We start from the raw sequence: 17,786 nt of genomic DNA, 5'->3' as shown, positions 1-17,786 counted from the left end.
AGTTTAGTTCTTGGTGGGTTAAGCTTCAGTCAATAACGGTACGTCTCCGCCCTTGTCCACTTACCTCTACGGATGGTTATTACTGACAATTTAGGTTTGAAGTCCGTTGAAACAAAATGGAATACCACTGCGAGGCCGAAATATTTAATGACTTTAATTTTGTCTGCATTTTTTCGACGCTGCGTGAATAGGAAAACCTCGATGGTAATTAATTATATATTCTTGAGGTAATATATATATATATATATATATATATATATATATATATATATATATATATAAAATATTCTTTAAAAGTTGCGATGTTTACTTAAGTTAAGTTAATTTAATTCAAGTCGTTTTATGTTCTTTTAGGTCAAGAAGCTTATACATTGCACTTAGTCCTATAAGGCCCTTAGCGCTGCTTCTGGAGTGTCAGGATAATCAGAATGGGTAAGGTTAAGGGGTGGGGGGTCGCCTCCCATCGAGATCCATGAGGAAGAATTAGGGCACTAATCTCAAAGTCAGGTCCCCCCGGAAGAAGGGCAGGCAAGCTCCAAACCAGCCTCTCTAGTCAAAGCAGGCGGCAGGAGGTGGCATACTCTTGTTGGGGGTAGCAAGAACCTCTGATACTTAGGGAACGAAACCCACCAACTCCAACAAACATCACCCGCAAGTAGACTAGACCTATCGAATTACCCTCGCACCCCAGAATCTCAACATTTCCAGTTAGTGATGTGCCGCTCCTGGACATTCATAAGGTTGCCCAGATTAAAGTGATACATCGGTTTTTGCTGTGCCCAGTGGCAGATTCAACTGGAAGGTATAAACGAGCTAGAAGTGATTCCTGATGGGTATACTTAAAGTCTTACAGTTAGGCTTTATTATATTGATATTTTATTCTTAGAAAAATATGATCGTGGGGTCACAGTTTTCTTTTTATAATTCAATAATTGGACTGTTTTCTTTCATTTCAAACGCGTTGAAAAACTGAAAATACTATAAACTCTCAGTACGTTTCGCCATACGTTTCCAATTCAGTTTTACTACTAAATTGAAAATGATATTATGTAATGTTGGTGATATTTTTATTACAATATCGTTCTGATGCTCTAATATGTGAACGCATGAATTTAAAATGTACAAAGAAAAAAATATTAAGAAAATAATGTATTTTGATCATGTTTTTTAAATATTGAAATATATGTCTAATCTTCAAATTAAAAGTAATCTAGAATGAATGAGAGGTAGCATTATTGATATTAATGTAGAATTATGTCAGAACCGTAATAATGAGCGAATTTAAACCTACAGACTACAGAAGGTGCATTAGATATTATTGAGATTAAAATTGATGAGTTTATTAAGTCACAACCCATCATCAGTGAGCTAAATGATCGTATTCTGTATAGTGAAACCCTGAAACTAGAACTCGAATATCACAATAGTTGGCCTTGTTGATGGGCTAATTCAGATTGTTTTCACGGATCCTTAACACAAAAATTTGAAGGTATTGAGAATTATGAAAACATATTAGAGAATTATCCAAACCACAGATAAGCCAAGGCCCATGAAGGCCATTTCTGACAACAAGAATGATGGAAAATGTTGTTGTAGAATGTTTTTTGGAGAAATGTTTACGTGATTCGGATGTTGAAGCTGATGTACCCTTCAAAGATATAAGTATTTATAAAGAAAGAACCCTCAGGGACAGATAAAACATAAAAAATATCCGGATTGAATGGTACAGGCGTACCAGATAGGGTGAAAAGAACCTTACTATAAAGTATCGCAATGTAGTGCCCACAATAATTAATTATGGGTAACAATTAAAAATTTCATAAATATCAATATAACCATCATTGATTTATATCCAAATTTTATCGGCCTGTAAACGAAGATAGATCAATTAATAGAATCAGTCAACATCAGTATTAACAAAATAATATACTTTAAATTAAATAATAGTGCATAGTTATTCAGTATTCAAAAGTTATACGTCACAACTAGCACGAAAATGTCGGGAGGAGATATCTTTATGGCAATTCATTGTCCCATCCTTTGAGGTTACCTACTTTGAGCTTGATGTTAAGCATCTTTTTGTGATTACCAGGCTCCATTCTCTAATTGTGCTAGTTTGTACTGCCTATATCCTTTCCAGTTCATCAGATATGTACTCATCCTTCTATTAGGCCACCGAAGAAGTTTTGCTGTTTTATGTATCCTAACACTAGTGTAATGATAGCTGGTGGTTTTAATTTACATGCATTAAACGGGGTAGGTACATCGGCCTCTATGTTCTAATAAAAGTTTCTGAATATTACATTGGGGTGTAGCTATTAATATATAATTTCTAATAGTTTCACACGTCTTTGAATAATAATATACATTAGATGTAGTTATTCAAGTTTATAAATATCGCACTATAAGCAGCACCTAACCAAGAAAGATTTTTAGTGGTTGATGACGACCAAAGACGTCTTTGTATTTATCATATTACGTAACAGTATAGTTGGAATTGCAACTATGTATAAGTTATATTATTTGGTTAATAATAAATAACAATAGAATATTATTGTTACCCCTATATTTGTTTTTTTTATATCAATGGTTTGAATCAAAATATTGATGTAGAAGTGTGACGTGTGAAGTGTGGTTGTTCGTTATTTTAACTTTAGTATTTATAGATATTTCCGTATCACCGTGGTAAGTAATTTAAAACGCGCATGAAACTTATTGGCTGCGTACTATTTGCCGATGCATGATTAAGATTTCACCAAATATAACTCTGTTGAAGAATGTTGAATGATTTGGTATGTAGAAACTAACAACTATCTGAGGTGAAGACAGACTCGCTGTTTGGACAATGACCACGTGAACTAAAGGACGTGTTAAGACACTCAGTCAATGGTTAATTGTCCTTTAAGGAGGATGGTCAATTGACTGGCTGTGTTATTCAACCTATGAAATAACTAAAAAAATTTACATTAAAAGTTTTCTATAAATATATTTAAAAGAAGTCAAAGACACGTATATTACTTTCTATAGATTAAGGTTGTGCAATGGTAGTCTAATATTTCTAAACGTTTACTATATATTATAAACTATACCGTACGTTTCTGAATACTTAATATAATATTATCCTAGCTGCATTTTTTGTTGTTGTGCATGAAACCTTTACAGCTGATGATTTTTACACAAGATATAAACTCAAAGTGGTGTTTGTTGTAATAGTATTAGTATTATTACATAATTAATATTATTCCACCCACAACAAAGCTATGGTGGGAAGGGTTGATTCAATGCGAATGTTGATTTTAGCTTCAGTTTACCTTAAGCTTATGTACAGCATCTGAAATCTGATACTGTTGCAGACTTGACTCCTGAGATCTGAAGCGATAACAGAACAGTAGGCTATGAAGAAGCTTAAAACGAACTCTTTGCACCTTTTTGACATCCGATATATCCAGACTACAAAAAATAGTGCAATCTAGGTGAATAGGTATTCTCATCGTCATATGATGTGCACAATTACATTACTATGTTGACTGACAAGATCCCAAGGTACGGTGGAGAAACCGAATCCTCTACACATAACGCAGCTATGGTGGCAAGGGCTGATGCAATGTGAATGTTTAGTTTATCTGGAGTTCTTCTTTTCTTTTGATTGCAACATCCAAAATCTAATTATGGATCCTTTCAGACGAACATTGATTTAATCTCAACACCTGATCATTATATACCAGTTTTTTCAACAACTGTATCCTCAAAAATGCATTAGACATTACTATCTAATTGTAAGTGTTAAGAAATATATAAGCTATGTCAAAAGAATTCCAGTCATATTAGCCTCATATCAACACTGGAAATATAGCCAAAACCAGGACACCTTAATTTATCACTATAGGAGGGTGAAAATATGTCTTTTCAAATTATTGGATTGTTTTATAAAAAATGTATGTTTTTTTAAATATATTTTATAGATATATTTAATTAACTGTAAAACGCAAGATTTTATACCTACTAGACTAGACATTTTTCCAGATCTACTAGTTTTTAACTGGCTGAAAAAAAAATTCAATAGTATTTATCTCATTGTTTAAATAATAACAATTATTTTGACTATATTAAACAAAGAAAATTCAATATATATATTACGTATAGTACACAAAATACCTGTTATAAAATGTATACTTTTTTACTGACGATGCTTAAACATGTGTACATTTATTAAGTCCTTGACAATTTGTTATCATTATATTACTTTTTACCAGGTATGCTTATGTTTATTAAAAACAAATATTAGTAATTATGACATATCGTATAAATTATGATATGAATATAAGCATATGAAGTCTCCCTGTATTATTTATTTTAAATGCCTGAAGCCAATTTTCTCTATGTTAGCTAAGTGAGGTTAACCCGATATACTGTAATTGGTATTCGTCTCATGCTCAGGCATATTCCTTGGGAGCTGTATTAGTGAAAGGTAATTTTGCGTAAATACGAGTTTATTAGTTAATAAAATATATTATTTAATAAAGCAAGAACTGCTTTTAAGTAAAAAATTACATTTTTCTAACAATATTGTAAATTATAAACTTCTTTAATGTTTTATACGTTGTCATACATTTTATTTTGTAAATTCTAACTTCTAATGGTTATTGCACTATTTGTGGCTAGACTAGGAGATTGCAGTGTTGGTTTCAGTTTTCGCTGTTACACACCTACAACAATCGGTATGAATTCCAGCAATCAGGGAAGTAGTCAATAATAACTTTATTAGTTCGTTATATTTATATGTATCCTCCCACCAGTAAGGTTTACTTTTAGCTAATTTATACGTAAATGGATACACTATTTTTGGTTTAACGAAAACCAGTATGTTAAAAATCGTCTGAATGACAGAGAAAAAAATTCTAACATATAATTCCGGAATATGATTTGGTATTATGCTATATTCGTCATGGAATTTTTTTCAAAGATTTTTGATTTAAGGAAAAATCATTAATAATAAACTATTTGACAATGTTTAGCTCTATCTTTTTAAATTTTTATCTAGGAACTTTTCTAATGAAATCAAATATAAATTATGTTTTTTTAATTGAACCACTTATATAGTTATTTTTTAAATCAAACTAATATTCTAAAAACGTGTTGTGTTCTAACCCAAAAAAACTTACTAAAAACATTTTTTTAGAGCAATTAAGGTATATTTGTATTTTAAGAGCTTTTTATTTGAAACCGAAGCAGAATTGTGTAAGAAACTTTATAATTTGACTTTAAAACCAAATTATGCACTTTAGTGTAAAATTTCTGTTTTTTCGTTGATTATAAATTATTTATAGACAACGGTATATTTTTCCCACTGAGATTAAGCAAAAGCAGCTTTATTTTGATCCAATCACTATAAATTTGAATATTACAATTATTGGTTTGTATTATAGGTTTCATTATATAAAATATAATCTTGACTTTTCAGATCAGCAAAATCTTTAGGCTACTCTGTGATCTCGTCGCAAAACAAATTGGCGAAAACTTTGACGGTGTCCATTTCTCTTTGTACTTCATTTGCTTTATAATAAAGTTTTAAAATTTAAACAAGCTGGATTGAATCACTTGTGGAAGCAAACACAAAAAGAATTAGAACGGATTTTAAGTTGTATGAGTATAATGTCACTGTTGGATAATAAAACAATGTTTTGTTACCTCTGAAAGTGATAAAATTTATCAAAGGCCAATAATAATCTAACAAATACACTTTTTTATAAAATCATCGGTATGCTCAATATTGAATCGTATTATATAGTATAATTTATTTTAATAGGAAATATCAATTAACTTTAGATCTCATTGAGTATATGACTGCATGATGTTGTATATCTAGGGTAAAGCATTATTAAGTTTTATTTAATTTCTTAGAGTTCTTTGTTTAAAGTTTGTTATTGTTAATAGAAGGTTTTTGAAGGAAAATAGGATTTTCCATCGTTATATATTACAAAAAAATATAACACCACGTTAATAGGATTGAAATCTATCCTGTTCTTCAGGTAAAACGCCCTAAGGCATTATGATACCTGATAAAATATTATAATAGACTGAAACTCAAAATTAAAATAATTAAGTGATACCTAAGGAACTGCATTAAGTGCAGACTGGAGAGAATAGGCCCAGCGATGTCGCATTGGGTGTTCCTCGAAACGTAGTATTATACTTTTTGGTTACATAAGACAATGGCAATTTTAGAAATCCATTTCATAGAGGTTATAGTTATTTCTTGGAGATTTTTTTTATAAAGAAGGTAGATAAAATAAATTATATAAGTGAAAAGATAAAGAATAACATTATAAGTTAAATAGACGTTTGGACGGTCATAAACTTCAATAGTTGTGATAAAACATACATTCAACAAATGGGAAAGATGATTTGACCCAGCCAACATGGAAATAAGGCTGTTATGCGTTATAAACACCACAAATGGCCCATACGTTCCAAAGATTTGGTCTTTTACCTATTAATTTTTATTCAGGAATTTTAAACTAGTTCATATATCTTAACATCGTATATGTCATCGAAATTAAAGAAATCACTAGATATATTAATACTAGGAATATTTCTTTTTGTAATCAAATATATTTTTTTAATCTATAGCGACATGATACGGTGATAAGATATACGACAATGCCAATATTTTCAACACAAAATAAACCTAACGTTGCATAAATGTACGATTTGTACGCTTCGTTTGCCTGCGGTGTTATAAGTTACTGCTTTTTAACGACATAATGGTCAGTGAATACCTCCATAACCATTTGTTAAAAAATTTCATGGGTTTAGGTTATACTTTTAAACAAAAAATGCTTGATTTATATTTTCACATATTACTAATAGTAATAGCGATACTATGTTTTTTCAGTTTAACTTCAAAACCTTTAATATTAATATAGATTTCATGTAGTTTCAAAAGTAACCTAAGCAAACCAATGAGAGAAAAAAAATTGGGTAAAATGACAAATAAACAATCCATGTAATATATTGCTGGTGAGCTAGTACTTTTTGTAATTAATATTTTACTTTATTATATATATATATATATATATATATATATATATATATATAATAAACACTATATTATATAACACACACATACGCGCGCGCGCACACACACATCCGGAGCTAGCAGAAACCGCTTAATACTACAAGTGGATGTTTGGATGAACAGAAACCATGGTGAGATCAACTACTATGTCACACATATATTGTCAGGACATGGATGCTTCAGGGCGTACCTTCATCGTTTCAAACGCGATAAATCCACAGAGTATCCGTTCTGTCCCTGAGTTTATGAAGACGCGGAACACGTGTTCTTTACATGACCAGGCCTCATTTCACAGCGTGATGACCTGGAAATGGCCCTCAATCGGACATTACGGTGTCTGGTTGGAAACCCTAGAAGAAGCAATGCTGTCATCTGAAAGCGACCAGTACTTTCAGTACGCAAGTTCTGAAGGAGCTGCGGTCCATTGAAAGAAAGAGAGCAAAATACAATCATGGTTAGAAGAATGAAAGAAGTCACTTGAACTACCTGAAGAAAGAGAAGCAGCACTATATCTTCTCCCCGTGAAGTAATGCACAGCTGCGTATCCTTCTGACGAGATCATGTTGTCGAGATTATAAGTTGTCTCGATAAATGGTAAATTCGTCATGATTCTGTTTTATGCGAGTTCTTGTTCAACCGAGTAATTCCAGTATTCATATCCTACACTTCTAATCTCCCCTTTTGTGACTATAGCTGCAATGTCGAGGCTAGATACTGACGCCGCCATGTGGGAGTAGACATAAACATGGAGAGCAGTCATTTAAAAGTTCGTAGGTAAAATATCAAATGACATTGGTACCACCTGAATACATTAGTTATAAGTTCATTATTACTCTATTTTGGCAGCAAAAGTCAAAATAGTTATTTAACATAATAAATGGTGGTTGTAAATTTCATTTGGCACCATTAAACTTAAAAATAAACTTTAAAATACAGAGTTTTTATTAATAGATTCTCACAGATTTCCAGACCCATGTATTTTGTCCATACAGTACAGTTGGAATGAAATATATATATATATATATATATATATATATATATATATATATATATATATAAATCCCACGAAATATATAGAAGCCTTGTAATCTTCGTTTTTCATTTCAATAAGTGAAATAATATATATATATATATATATATATATATATATATATATATATATATATATATGAATTATTTTGGAAATGGTAATAAATAAATATTTCATTTTGGCTCTTTAAAAAATTTAATATTTGTCTTCTAAGTTCTGGATTTCTAAGAAAATATCACTAAGAGAGAGGTGATGATAAACGCTGAAGGTATTTATCTTATTGCAACGTAATATTAAGTTGTTGGTAATATATTGAATTAGATTCTAGGGTTAATCTTTTACAATTAATAATTTCACGCAAAATTAATTCAGCGAAAAGGTAAGACTAAGGAGAATGTACTCGTCTATTTTTTAAATAACTGAGTTTACATATTTCAGTTCAAACAGATTTAACGTGTTCAGTAAATTGTGCCTAAGATTCAATAGAGATAAACGTAGTCTTAGTACAAATGTTCCAAAAGGAGGGAGCAAACCTTGATATTATCTCCACCAATTCTCATTTTTCTTGATATTTCATCATATTTGCGTATTTGGTTATCTTTTAATTTTTAAAAATAATTTTGTTTTCCTATTATATAGTTATATAGTCTATAAATATCTGTAATACGAGTAGATTGGTGTATAGAAGAGCTTTTACTTCAATTACGGTATCAAGGAAGGGTTAATCCGATAAAAAAGGAATTAGCATTAGTAAAAGGGCTATGTTAACTATTATTACTAAAGGGAATTTCAAAAACTTTTTAGTTTTATTATTGCGTTAAATAAACAGAGCATCGTGTTTCATAGCATTATATTAAATCTTTGCTTTATAATTGTTTGGATATGAGCACGGTAAGTTACTACGCTTCGTACAGTATACGTTATTGATGTCTGTATGACGTATTGTCATAATGGTTTTTACCCTAGCTAATACTATGACCATGGAGCCAATATAATAATCGTATGTTAATAGAAGTTTTATTATCATAGTATCATACCGTGATCTGATTTAAAAGTGCTATTGAAGAAGGCTATAAGGCAGAACTTACAATGAGAAGAAGCAACCGACTGGAAGAGTAATTTTTATGGTTCTACATATCGTTGAATGGTGGGTGGTGAAGGTGGTAGGGTGATGTGAAGTGCGCACAATTGGAACGCGACAGACCCTGATCCTCAGTTGCACGGCCGCGGTCCGCCCGTTATCACCGTTGAGCTTGCACGAGATTTAACCGAGCGGGCGTGCGTCTGGCGTTATGTGGTAGTGCCGCGGAAGAATAAAACACCCGTAACTCATGGTGGACCCTCTTAAGATTTTATGGGTCCTTACCAACAGTACTTATTTAGGTATGTAACATTTACCAAATGATTCCACATTATTTATTGATGAAAGTTTTTTAATTTAAATTAATTCGAAATATTTCAGGATGTTATTATTTATACAATTCTATTTTCAAATATTAAGTTTTTAATTGTTTGATTCTTAACTGCTAAGGCAGATTTATATTATTTCTTATACGTTTGATCTTTTTACATATCTTTATAAGTATTCTTTTCTACATAACGAAACATAAAAATCCTATATATTATCTATTTTATCAAAACGTGCAAAAAGACAGCTTATGAGGTATAAAAGGCCAACCAAGCTCCAGAGAAAGGTCACGTAGCCTCAGGGGTAAGGTTGAATTTAAATAAATATTTTATATAATTCAAATACGATTTGCCAGATTTCATTTTATAATTCATCATAAATTATATGAATTGATTTTACGATGATCAATTAGGTTTAGGAAAGCTTTTTGAATGAATTTAATTTTCATTTAGAATATTATGTAGATTAGTGTTTGTATAACAAATTATTATTATTTAAGTTTTTAAACTTATAACATTTTTATTTTGAACAGCTCATTATTGGCTTGTAATAAACAAATAGTACCCTAAATATTATTTGGCTCAAATTCTGGATATACAATTTAGGTATGGTTTTTAATTTTGATAAAATATGGATACTATCTATATTATACTAATATATACAGGTTGCTATCAATAATTTATGTACAACCGTAGAATCATTTTTCAAAAGGGCACAGATAAAAAAAGTGTAAGCGACTCTTCATTTTTCCAAACTAATTTTAGTTGTAATATTATAACGAATTCTTTCATTCCTTTTCTATCTACAGTAATGTTAAATATGGTTCGATTCCTATAATACTGAGTGATGGGTTGTACATTGACGAATAATTTCATGAGATTGTTAATACTTATCCTGTTTATTTCAGTTAAGATGTGAACTTATTTGGACCTAAATTTTATATTCCTCGGTACTGGTAGTACTGATATACATTTTCTAAATTATATTACCTTCAGGTTTCCAGTTAGAGAGTAATCCCTTCTGAGTTAATCTTTTCTTTTAAATCTTGTATAATCTTAAGGACTTATGTTCTTTTTAATGGTGAGATAACACGTTTTACACCTTTGAAGAGTATTAGTCAATTTAAATATCGTGTTGTACAAACGTGTATTGTTGGCACTTGAACTGTAAAGCTAGAATAGCCTGTCACTTTACGTCTACATTCAGCCTTAATTGATGTATTGCACAATAAAACTTCTAAATACGGAATAAAAAGTGTAGACTTTCGTAACTACGGATATAAATTTAGAGTTCCGATAATTTTCAATATATATTTGAGGTATTGTACTCTAATAATAGAGACCTTTAACCTGATGTACTACTCGACCTACAGGGCTTTTCTTATATTCGTCCCCCGTGAGGGACTTTTTACACCTTGTATATATTTCGTATCGAAATGCGGAATAAAAAGTGTAGACCATCATACCTACAGATATAAATTCAGAGTTTAGATCAATTTAAAGATGTATTTAACAAAGGAAAAACACGCAAAAGTAAAAATAAAATGCAATGCTATCTTATTATATTCTACGTTGTATTATGACAAAATAAGTAATACTATAAATGCATGTGGCAAATTTCCTTCCATGATATTTGGTGTATTAATAAACGTATAGGGTGGGTTATTATTGTGTATTCATAGACCAAATAGATGATTTAGGTAATTGCATAGTAATGGTGAAATTGATAATAAAAATATATCAAATATAATTAGGAGTAATAAAATTATAATAGCAATAATATTATAGCGGCAATATTGCACAAATAATAAGTTAGTGTACTCCCATGAACTTTAGACCTTTAATATTATTTTGATTAACTAATTAAATAAGCCCCACATATCATTGGTCTTTATTAATTTACATGTATATACAAATATACTGGTTATGTTCGTATAGATTTGCCTTGTTATAAAAATATTAATTTTTAGGTTTACGGATTTTGTGTAAAGTATACCATTACGGTTTTCTGTAACTAAACGGTAATCTGTTTGTAACTTAGTATTGACGGAAAACTTTGTGTTATATAACTTTCATATCACCATATATGTGTGTGTGTGTGTGTGTGTGTGTGTGTGTGTGTGTGTGTGTGTGTGTGTGTGTGTGTGTGTGTGTGTGTGTGTGTGTGTGTGTGTGTGTGTGTGTGTGTGTGTGTGTGTGTGTGTGTGTGCATATATGAAAAACGCACATCATTAGTGCACCTATTGTTCTACTTGCAGTATCTACCACTTTTGTCATATTTGTTGGATGGTCCGCAATGAGTCAGAAGGAAATCTTAAAAGAGAGCGAATCAGATTAAAGGTCTTTATTATTATAGTACAATGCCGTAAATTAGACCTCAAAAGGTTCACTATTAAAAAAATTACACTGGTTTAAAGTTTTAAACATTTACAACTTACTTCTTATCCTAGTTGGTTCAATTTTATTCTTGTCTTGGCTCAAGTTGTGAAAGTTTAACTTTGAAAATAAATAATGGATTTAAGATATAGGTTTTAAGGTAGTTAGTGACTCTTCACATCCAATAGAGGATGGACTACAAGGAGCTGTATTCAGTAAGCTTTCACCTTTTGCTGTCCGAAAGATATTTCATATGTAGCATTATTAGCATGATAATTTAAAAATCAATATCTATGAAACAAGCACATCTCACAATACATAAAACTATTTTGACGAGAGAAAAATGATAGGTAATTATCATTCTCAGATAATTTACTACAACATTGTTATACTTTTACAAAACAATCTAGAACTCTATAGAATGAAGAAGATTGGTGTAAAATAACTGTATTATAATCTGGAATTATAGAATATTATTCAGAAAAGTAATCTAAGTACCTAAGCCCTCTTCTTTCCTGATTTAAACTTGTTATTATATTTAATGTTGACTAGCAATAAAAATACAAAACTGGTGAAAAAATTTGTAAAATATGTACTAAATTAAATAACTCTGTAAAGAGAGATTTTTGTAATATTGTGATGCTAAATTCATTTTCTTCTTTGAATGGAACAGTAACTGACAGTTTTAGAGCTTTAGAAAACTACCTGTATATTATGATTTAAAAAAAAAACAAAAAAAAATTACAAAACAAGTAAACAAAAAAACAAGACTGTTGGATATATACAATTATACAATATCCTCAAGGAAAATGTATAATTTTATACTGTATTATATGTAAAATGTTTATATATGTGTAGGATTTACATTTTAAAAACCTATATGTCTTCTAATTTGATTTTATTTGGACATTTAGAATTGTTTCTAACAAAATATTGGTTTTGTAATACCAAATAAAAGCACATTCTGCAAACTAGTCCTATAAATATGTATTTTTATATTTGAATGGTGTACAATCATATTCTTAAACAAATAAATTCGTTTTTACGATACGAAAATATAAGAAAAAAGGTTTGCCTTCTCAGATATTGTGATATTTATTTCAAAAAGAATTTAAACTTGAACATGTGAACACACATATAGGTCGTAGATATGAATGTTACAAGCTTATCTACTAATTTACGGAATTCTACCTCCCCTCTCTCCATAAAATGGGAGTATTTTATGACGCCGGTGGGTCTGCGTTGAATAAGCACCAACTTAAATACCGTAGTAACTGTCCGTTTTTACGTATATACAGATTTTAAATTTATTTTAAATAATTTCATCATATTCATTTTTATCGTGTAAACTTATGTTAGATAAATGCTTAAAATGACGATACATTAGCTGCAAACATTACATTTAGTTATCTAGTTTGTATATGAGTATTTTTAAAAGACACAGTTACAGGCTTTTCATCAATCTTCAACCGACTTAAAAAATATCACAAATTTCAAGTAAATTAAAATCAGAATTTTTGGTTATTATTACATGAAATTTTAAAATTATTGATCGAGAAATATACAAATGAAATAAAAGAAAACAGGTATTAAATAAAGAAAAATCCCTAAATAAAACTAAAATAATCGACATTTAAAAATGTAATTACTATTTTGAAAATGCGACCACACATGTAATGAAATGGTAACGTAAGAAGGTAGCGTTTCCTTTATAGAATGTAGGTTGAAGTAAAATAATACTATAGCTTCAATAATATCATTATTGACTAAATAATATTTTTTAACTCATTGTATTGCTACTATCACTGTTTTAGATATCGACTCAAGCCCTGTGAGTATTTTCAGATGAAAACAAATGCAATATAAAAGAAATATCAATCAGAGACGCTGTGCTTCTTATAGGTTAAGATCTATGTTAAAATACCATTCTAGATAGTGTTGTTACCATTCTACACATATTTTTCAATACCATTCTAAGATTAGTATCTCTAAAAGTATATTAGCTTTCTATATCTCTATATCTAACACTGGTTAGAGGTAGAGAGGACAAGATGAAAAAATACTCTCAGTGAATACTACTAATGAATATCTGAATAATAAATAACACATAGTTACAAACTACGTTAAAACAAATAAATCGTACAAGATCGTTGTGGCACGCATAAGTCAGGAATTAGAACCACCATGTTATGTGTCAACTTCAGTTACTCTAAAACATGCACTTAATAAAAGTAGAACGGGCGCCACTTTAGCGCTAACATGGGCTCTTATGGAGTTATTCTGGACCAATGAGAAAGCAGCAATGGCGGCTAGGCCACGCCCCCTGCCCCCCCTCCCCTCCCCCCTCCAACACCCCCGCCCCCTCCTAGACCCCCTGCGACGACCCCCCAGCAATGGGAGAGCAGCAAGCCCCCCACCTTACGAGAGCGATGGCGGACGAGCGATGGCGGACGGTTGTCATGGCGGATGAACAAAAATTTGTGTCTCCGGCGGCCGGTATCCGAACCCGGGCCCCTACGAATGCGAGACTGTCGCGCTGACCACTGGACCACGGAGACGAGTTGTGCGTGGCGGCGCGATATGGCTGTACGTGCGGCGCGGGGCGCCCGGCGATCAACGGGTTTTTTCCATATCAGCTGTAGTTTCTTAGCTTTGCGACTGCGGTGCTGCTATCTGGTAGAGACGGCTTACAACATGCTGGTAGCGGCAAGTGAGGACGCAAAAAGTATGCCTACTGTAACACTATTTTTCTTAGCGTACGTGTGCGACTGCGGTGCTGCTATCTGGTAGAGACGGCTTACAACATTCTGGTAGCGACAAGTGAGGACGCAAAAAGTATACCAAGCCGACCAGGATTTGAACCCTGGTCCCGCGGAAAACGTAAGACGAGCGCTTAGACCACTCGGTTGCATACCTTTAAGAGCGATGACTGCTCTCTCTCGTGTAGGCGAGCATAAATCTCATTACAGCACATGGTGACAGAGCGGATACAGCTGTGCATTCCAATGACTACAACTGCACATGTGTGTACCAGGCCATCTGTACGCCTTACTCTGTCAATTAACTGACCCAAAACGCAAGCGTGAAGGTGAATATGGTACTTTACCGTACGGTTATTGTAAAAAAAAATCTAAAACCAGCTAGAGTCGGAATCTTCAGCTATTGGTATTGGTGAACTAGAGACGGAAACATTATCACGGTGAAATGTAGTGATCTGTTAATGATAACCGGAGACAACAATAAAAATAACTCACCTTTTTTTTTTGGAAGTCTAGTAGCCTAGTTACTCTCTCCAGCCGTTCCAGCCCACCACCACGCAAATCGTCTTCTTCTTCTTCTTCTTGTGTTGAATAACCACCTCTCGGATTCTGATTCTGAGTCCCAAAAAAACTCCCAACCGCTACTAACACTACCCCAGGAGACTGTTGAAGAGGTGAATGAGGAAGATCTCGAAAAGGGGACACGGTGGTGGTGATGGAGTCGACAACAGGTCAATAAACACGTAAATACAAAGAATAAGCAGCAATAATTACTGATATCATCTTAACCGAGTCGGCGCGAACACAGTACTGAGTGAGAAGACCCACAATTATGAACACCAGCAACTGCATGTGGTCACCAAATGTGACGGTACATCTCCTGCATAGATGCACTATCTAAAAATAGCAGGGAGGCGGGGGGCGTTGCAGAAATAACACACGTGTTGACGACCGTACTACATTTATTAAAAGCGTTCTGATTACATACATTTCCAAATCTTAACATCTACCAAAAGTCCGTTAACACCCGTACATCTAACTTTATACCTTTTAGACGACGTCATTTCTTGTAGATCACTGTCATCTAAAGTCTTTTCAAATCTCACCGGTAGAAATGTGACGGCTGTTTTGGTGCTGTCCACTTCTACGAGTAACATCACTGCCTTCCGGTCAAATTTAGTGTCCACCTTCTTTGCCTCCAGGATCCTGTAGCCAGCTTTCCGTGTCAACTCTTTTATCGCCATCTTTGGTGTGGGCTCACCATGCTTCTCCAGGGACGAAAGCTTTGTAGAAAGTTCCATTTTTCAATCTGTAAAGGAAAAACCGACAATCTGTATAGCGAATAATCTTAACAACGAGTTCATTGTAATCTATTAACTTGGTTAGCGGATTGAGAATAACTATGCGTGAGCAACACACCGTAAATAGAGAGCGCAGTCGAATATCTTAAAGAAAACGGTTAAATGTGTAGTGTAGTCACTTACCTGTAACGAGAGCGTTGACACGTAGACGAAGAGTGACTGTGCCGATCAGCTTGCCACAGGTAGTATATATACCTTGGAGGTAGTCGCAGCTGTGGTCGTGGCAAACTGCCAAGCTGAATATAGACAGGAATGCAGCGTAGTTGACCCACGTTTCCATCACCACGGTAGGCTTTGAGCCAGGCCGTAGGGGTCTCGGCGCGTTTTTTATTATAGTGAGTTTTCCCCAGGAGGCCTAATCTCACTTAACAAAGAACACTGAACACGTTCAAGTTCTCAACTCAATGCCGAACCTCTCCGTGTCACCTCTCATTTGCGAGTGTGGCCCCAACCATCGCCCACTCTGTCGTGATGGCCACTCCATAACAAATTTGCCACCTCCGAAAAAAATAAACTTTTTTTTTTGGTGTCCTTGCGAGACCGTTTAGCGAGTCCGTTAAAGTTCTCAACTAAATGCCGAACCTTTCCGTCTCACTGTCAAGTACTCGCAAAAACTTTTATATTTTTGCAAGTGTTTTTTTCTGCCCCACGTGAGCTTTGAAGTTTTCAACTTAATGCCAAACTCCTTAGCTCTCGCAAAGACATTTTTTTCCAGGAGTAGTTCTCAACTCAATGCCGAAACTCCTCCTCCTCCTTCCGAGAAGGACATTTTTTGTACTAATCTACATTATACTACTAGGCGGACGCGACAAGTCACTTTACTTGGTGAAGCCTTTCAATATGACTTGCCTCATCCAGGTGAAGCTGAAGCATCTCTCAGTCGGTTTCATACAAGCCACTTTACTTGGAGAAGCCTTTCAATGTGACTCGTTGTAACTTACAGAGGATGAGCGAGATCCGATTCTCAGCAAGATTCCTACAAGTCACTTTACTCAGAGAGGCCTTTCAATGTGACTCGTGAAACACAAGCAGAGAATCGGTTGTTGACCACTTAACTCGGTGAAGCCTTTCAATGTGGTCTATCGTAAAACTGGAATGGAGTTTTTTCTACGGGACACATTACGCTTCATCACTATAAATAATTACAATGGTCCTGAAGAAACTTTCCACTAAGATTTTGGTACAATAGTATGTAATCCCAGTCCAGCTGTTCAGCAAAATCGTGTATAAACTGCTCCGATAGAACCTGGTTGACGACTTATTACTATCCAACAGTAAGTGTCAAAGTTCGGCATCATTTCACGTAAAATGAATTCAGGAAGGCGAGCATTTTCCAAAATCGTGGTCCAAATTACTTTATGCTGAAAATATTCTCAACATGTCAAACGAAAAAGTATAATTTTGCCGATAAAAGCTTCCAATTCAGAAAGCGACTAAATTTCAAAATGAACGCATCAGTGAGCACACCGACAGGCACTTTGGGCTCTCGAGAAATGAAGGTCCCATACAGCAGCGGTAGCAGCAGCAGCTGTACTCGCCATGCTGACACGATGTAATCTCAACAGTGACCGTGAACAGAATGACTACTAAGCGGACTGGTGAGTCTGTTTATTCAGGATTTCAAAACGACATCTAGCAGCGTGCATTGCACACCGTACATCTTCATCACGGCCGCTGTGTTGCGGTAGGGAGCAGGAAAACCGATGCGTTCCTTTACAACTGCATAATGTACTACTGTCATAACATGCCAGGTTGTCCAGCTCACAAAACGTTAG

The sequence above is a fragment of the Homalodisca vitripennis genome, chromosome X, assembly GCF_021130785.1.
Source record: "Homalodisca vitripennis isolate AUS2020 chromosome X, UT_GWSS_2.1, whole genome shotgun sequence".
Lineage (NCBI taxonomy): Eukaryota > Metazoa > Arthropoda > Insecta > Hemiptera > Cicadellidae > Homalodisca > Homalodisca vitripennis.
Note: the sequence above shows the minus strand (reverse complement) of the source record.